Raw genomic sequence first — 6,950 nt, 5'->3', positions numbered from 1 at the left:
CTGACAACAGCGGGTGTTTTCACATCGTTATTTCACCAGCTGTACAGACAACGCGATCGGTCGTGCGCCTTCTTCTACGGCTTCATTCCGACACGAGGCCGACGCAGCGCCCGGCCACTGTGCCCGTGTTCCGCGTGAAACTCACCGGCGTCAGCATTCTGCGACTGTGGTGACTTTGAGCCTGCTGCAAGTGACACTTGTACGCGGTTTCTCTAACGTTGAGATTACAATGCTAGGGGCGAGTATAACAAGCGGATCATAAATGGTGTTTCAATACGCACATGCAAGTTGTTACTGTACACAGACAGAACACGAAACTACGTATGTGCACATGGTCCTCATTGAGCCTTGATGAGCACAACAGTTTTGTCCGTTGTCACACGCAGGAGCACTACCCAGCCGTCACTAACCTGCAAGGCGATCATCGTCGTGCCGCTTCGTCATAGTGCCGAATGCAATTTCACTGAACACTTCAAATGATTCATACGCGTCATCCGCCACACGGCACATAGATATGCGCTCGTTCTAAGCAATGTTGAGGCCTCGTGGTACACAAAAGTTTTTGTAAACGTTGCTAGGAGTACAGTGACTGCCAGGAGAAGACTGCGTAACCAATAACACGGTGCAGAGCATGAGTATTGTCCGCCGCGGCTCAGCACGAGTCCTGCGAGAAGACACACATGCTGTCGCCAGCCACGGCCGCTCACTGCTAGACCAGCTACACTGCGCAACACGTAACTATAGCAACGCCGCCATTGTGCCCAGTGAATATGACCGCCATTATGTTATTTCTTCCACACTTTTCACGCAGCACGCTGGATGAGCATGCCCTCTGCTATCTTTCCTTCCTCCGTGTATCTAGCTGCTTACGTTTGGGTGCTCTCACGCTCACCCCCTTAACTTGGCGTGAACCAAAATTAGCATGGAAGGGTACGATGGTTTGACGAATATGACGTGCTGGCCGAGACATGAATAGTGTCACAATACCATGCGTACGTCGTCATTCTTCTCGAGCATCCTTTTTATGATGCAGCGGCGAGCTGAAAGTATGGAACTGCTTGTCCTTTTTCACAGGATATTCTAATTTCTTGCTATCGCACTCATTGCTTCGCCCTCGTGGTGAAACAGCGACTTTTTTATACAATGGTATTAAAAGTATATTTGACGCATTCTGAGGCACCCTGATACTCTTTTCAGTGTTCTCGAGGCCACTGTTTTTATGTAGAGCAACAATACAATTTCCGAAATTTGTGTAATTATTCCTGTAACCTCCAAGTTTGTGCCTCACTTGTTATAGCCAGTAGCATTCATTTACTGTAGGCGTATCCTAACTGACATTCACGATTTGTTAATATCGGCTTGTGAGTCCGGCCTGTTTCTATTCTTCGGTGAATTAATTTTCTCGGTCATGATAGTCACGTCGACCTAAGTAAACATACTCTTGCGCTGACTTGCTCTCAAATATGAACTTGCCACGGTATGGATGGTTGTACGTTTGCATGGTGCATGATAATGTTTAACCCGGCTTTCATGCTTTACAAGCGAAAATTCTTATTTTTTCAATCACCAGCATTACTTGATACGTTGTCGTCTGCTAACTGTAAGTTGCTGAAATATTCGGCTGACGTATTTTTTGTTATACTTAGTGCTCCTCTTTCGTAGTGTCTTGTAAGTGAAATACTTACTTCTTAGCTTTATACAGGAGGATAACTTTTGAAACGTAACAGCATAACGTCCCATATCTATCAACCTTAGCGAACCTTCCTACTAAAGGCACGCGATTACTGCGTCAGTAGACTTATTGTGCATGGCTGCTTTAGAAGTTTATGATGTAAAAGCTTGCAGTGACACCTTTGCAGCAGTAGTCTGTTTTTTTTTTGTTGTTTTTAACAAGTTTTTCTTATGCGGTGATGTCGGACGTTTTCGAAAAGTAGTTATGTTTCTTTGCTCATTTGCGATCTATTGAGAATGCTGGAAATGAGTTTATTGACGCCCAATCGTCATATGGCAGCTTTATTATGAAATTCTTACGCGTTAAAGCCTACGGGGAACTAATCTAACCTTGCAAAGTTGGCTGCTATATCTTTCCTTGACTATAAAGCATCAACTAAACAATCGGAAAACCAACCCTTCGTAAAAGATGGTATTATGAGATGCCATGTGCATTGTCTAAGAAAAAAGCTGTAGAAACACGTTGGCACACATTGTGATAAGCTGCATTAGGAACTACAATAATAATGAGAAATTGAGCTATGCAACAAGAAAATTGTAGCATGTGATTAGAGGTCAAATCAGCCCAGAACAAACACAAAGTTGCCTAAAAGGGGCATTTTATTGGAGATAATATCTATACTTTTAAACGGGAGGCAACCATTCGATGAATTCTCAGCATATAAGGTTGTTTTTCTTCGCCACTGTCCACGATGTACCAAAGCTTTCACGGAAAATTTAAAAATCATTCAATCTTACGACAATTTGTTTTCCGCATTCTCCTAGACTCACGTACAAAATCGCTGACAATTTTAAAACATCTGAAGGCAGTTGGTATTATAGGCAACCTAAAACGTTGAGTCCGTAATATGATATTGCGATGCATGCATAGCTTAGTTTACAGCAGTACAGCCATGTCATGCGCTGGTGCAGTATTGCGGAAAAACACGTTTTTTTTTCTGCAGTGTGCGAAACCAAGACTGAAAAGAAAAAAATATTATGATAGAGTCTATCCGCATACGGAGCAGCTATGGAAGTTTTCCGGCATTCAGACATCTCGGAGTTCGTACTATGACCAGAGAGTTGGCGCGTGTGCTTGTGTCAAATGTTTGGCCTGCCGAAAAGTGTTCCTTTCTCGGTATATGTAGGCTGCATTGCACAATATTATGTTTAACCACTTGACAAGTGCATGACGGCAAAGTAATATATTGCAAAATTAATCCTATGTAGGCAGCACCTAAATGAGCCTGGCGCTTTCCCGTGAGTAATACAACCAAACTTGCGTCAATATTCTCGCTGCATTATATCTGGTGCTTCATAAGGGCCGTGTGTATTGTTGAGTACAATAATTAGTAAAAATCATCAGACAATGAAGCCAAGTAAGTGTCGAAACACCAATGCATGCTCGTTGGAACCACGTATAGACGACGAAGCATGGCGAGCATTCTGCCCCGTCTATTGTCCATCTTCGTGTACTTTCGCTCAATAAACCATTTATTTTTAACGTATTACCAACAAGGACCAACACTCATGACAGAATATTGTTGTCATTGAAGTTAACGTTTCAAACACGGCTTTCACATACGTGTACTTCTTTTCTTTCGCGGGATAGTTTCACACCGATTATTTTACTACCACTTGTACAGTCACAAAAGGTCTAAAAAATGCACCAGCTACTGTAGTGCAACATGGTGCTATCAGAAGTAAGAAAGTGAACACGAACAGACTGTGACGCCACTCGCTTCTGTGCCACATTTTGCCATCACGTGTTTTCATCAAGTTGACACGAGAGCACCGCCACACAAATTAAATTGAGAATGAAATGTTCACAAGCAAAGTGCCTGCCTTGACTTGTGTGGGGCATTCAATTTCATTGACCATCATATCTTATTGTTCCAATGAAGCCGCTATGACGAACCTAGAGTGCTCCCAGACTAATCTAAATGAATACTATTCAGCATCACAATACGAAAGTGTTAACATAAGCAATCAAATGCCCTACTACTTAAGGTGCTCCCAAACCAACCTTTGTTCTTCATGCAAAATAAAGAAGTTTACATCAGCCGTGTAATTCCCAAATGGGTCATGACATGGCCACCGACCAAACTGCGGTTTTCAGTGAAAAATAAAAGTACACGGTCTATTGTGCCAGCATATATATGAAAATGGACCGTAAAATATTTCATTCCAAAATTAGCCTCAATATTCACCGGTTATAGATCCCACCCTCCACCTTCGACGCCATTTTTCCATGGCGTGTGTCATGTGTTTCATGGAGAGGTGCTGTCGAGACGGTATGGCCGTCCAATAGCACGTCGAGGCCTCTAGTCCATCGTCTTGCATTGCGGTTACGTCGTGGCGTCGGGTCATGGTTGTTACAAATAACAAAGGAAGAAAAGGGGGCGGGCACGAGCAAGAGCCACGGTGCTGGTTCGTTCAGCTGCTCCATCGACCTTGGATGTAGCCAGACAATCAGGTTTGGGTCTCCTTCTTCGTTTCTCATACTTCGTTCTGGTTTCAAAACCCACCCGGTCGTCTGGCCTTCCACTCTCGCTCAAGGATCGACTTAACACCAAGCGCCGCTTCTACCGGACCACCATCACAAAGGCCAACGACCCCCGCTTTCAGGCTCCAGGAGCTCTTCGCAATTATTGTTGCGAAAACACACACCTAATGACCGTCGACAGAGAGATCCAGGCTTACCTTTACTACGAGGACTTGGAAGCAGACCTGATCACAGCCAGCGAGTTTGAGGATAAAGTAATCTGTGCTAAAGGAAGAGCTCGCCACGCAACCGAGCCACGGCCGTCAACCCCACCAGCATTAGCTGCCGTCTCAATTACTCTACCCAGGAGGCCTCTCGCATCCCCATCGCAGCCCGTCGCGACGTAGTCTACGATCAGCCTTTCGACCTCTCTCGCCTCGACGTCGAAGCAGGCAGCAAATTCGTCTTCGTCCGGTCTATCCACTTCTCTCGCTTCAATGTCGCAGCAGGCCGCGACTTCACCTTCGACAGGCCTCTTGACTTCCCTCGCTACGGCGTGCGCAGCAGGCTGCGACTGTTTGCCTTCTACCAGCCTCTCAATTCCTATCGCTTCGACGTCACCGCAGGCCATGACTTCACCTTCGACTGGCCTCGCGACTCGCCTCACTTGGACGTTGCAGCAGGCCATGACTTCGCATGCGACCAGCCACACGGCCCCTCGATCTCTCCTCGACGTAGCAGTGAGCCGCGGTTTTGCCTTCATCCGTCCTCCCGACTGTAACGCCAGCATCGCACATCGCGCTACTACAGGCTACGCAGTTCGTCCCGCACGAGCCTGTGGACAACATACCCCGAACCAACACACACCAGTTCACCAGTTTCGGGTACATGCTGCAAGACCTGTTGCTTTCCACGCCATCCACGGGACTCTATCGCAGAGACTCGCCACAAGGTACACCATGGAGAGTTCGATGGCCAAGGGACACTCCGGATGCACCATGCGCATCCACAAGAAGGACCCGGTTTCCCGCGGTCTGAGCTGCATCTTCCCAAGGCAGTCCCTCGTCCCAGACGAAGAGGGCAAATGCACGAACTGCCCGTCGCGCGGCCTCATGCACCTGCAGAACTGGCCTAGTGAGCAACAACGTGCGGAACCCTACTTCTATATCTACATGCTTCTCAAGCCCTATCCTCGCGGTAGCGTTTCTACTCAGCCCAAGCACGTCGATGATCGGTACGGCAGGCAGCAGCGCTGCTACGAGCCGCACTCCACCGAGTATATTAACAGCACGACCTTTTACGACACCGCCAAATACCAGAAGAAGATCGCGCCTAATGTCAGAGACTTAAGCGGGATATACCATCACTACACCACACAACTCTAGCGCTACTCTATGTACAGTCTGTTTCACACTCAGAGGAAATCTCGGAACGCAAGAATCGTGATGCGACCAGCGCTGCAGTCAAACGCTGGCAGCATCTCGCGCATGCGGAGACACTTGAACGTCCGTATTGTTGAATCATGTCATCTGCTATAGCGGCACACGAGTGCAGCGTTGGCCGCAACACGTGTTATGTGATCGGAGATTTCCCCTGAGGGTGAAACAGACTACATTATGCAGAAAACCAGTGCAAATGAGGACTTCCGCGAAAAAAGACACACCGTGATTGACAAGTCATCGAGATACTCTCGAAGCGATGTTTCTAAACACACCACCATGACTCAGAAACATGCATGCAAAAACATTTGCTTCATGAGCGCCATTGTAGGCAACGCCCAGACAGACACCGTAACTCCGCTACCAGCAACAGCACGTATGAACCAACCTCCACTGATTTCGAACGCAGCCGGAATTCCCGTCCTCGGTGAGATCACTACTCGACAGAACAAGGATGCTTCGACATATTCATGCGTCTTGTCGAACGAGAAAGAATTGTCGTCGTCCCAGAGTATTCATCAAGCTCTGATTCACCAGCAGACCAAGTTCACGCTAAGGACTACTTGGGTGGTCAAGTAGCTTAAAGTGATCAAGCATGGAATGATCGTTCAGCAACTACATAGGCTTCAGAAGCAACGTCATCAACAGCTGATGATCATGAATCCGAAGAAGTATGCGACTTAAACCTTGCTACTCTGTGACAGCATGCCTAAGTCATACACCTCCGACTACAGAAAAGCGACGCAAGAAGTGCAAAATCCACCAGCAAGAGTTTTTGCATCGTTCGCTGCGCCAACAGGCGAACACAAGAAACCCAGGACAAAAGTAGTTTATTGATGTAGCGTCTTTTATATCCAATGCCAGCCTCATGGTTGTTAGAGCCGCTACACAACTGCCATACACCTCCATTCCTGTAAAGAAACACAAAAAGAAAACAATAAAATATAAAATTAGAAAACTTGCTGCAAGTCTTTTCCTTAGGTGAGACGACAGGGCCCTTTTCTAGACCTAGCGTGCACTACGGCGAACACCAGTTTCTTTGGTGATGGACGGCTGGTCTTCCTCGATCGCTGAGTCTACGGGCCCTGTTGCCACGGGGAGTTCCGAAGGAGTCTGTGACGCCTGATCGGCTTTCGGTGAGGCTGATAAAGACCACTAAGTGGATGGACATGGTCCTGGTGATAATTTTATGTGTCCGATGTTCTGTCGCCGTTCACATTGTGGCTCGCCGAATATGGAGCGCGCCGCATGTGCTCCGGCTGTGCTGCTGCGGCATCTTCACAGTCGTCGTCATATGTATGACGTTCGCTAAAATC

Source organism: Rhipicephalus microplus, chromosome X (assembly GCF_043290135.1).
Source record: "Rhipicephalus microplus isolate Deutch F79 chromosome X, USDA_Rmic, whole genome shotgun sequence".
NCBI lineage: Eukaryota > Metazoa > Arthropoda > Arachnida > Ixodida > Ixodidae > Rhipicephalus > Rhipicephalus microplus.
Note: the sequence above shows the minus strand (reverse complement) of the source record.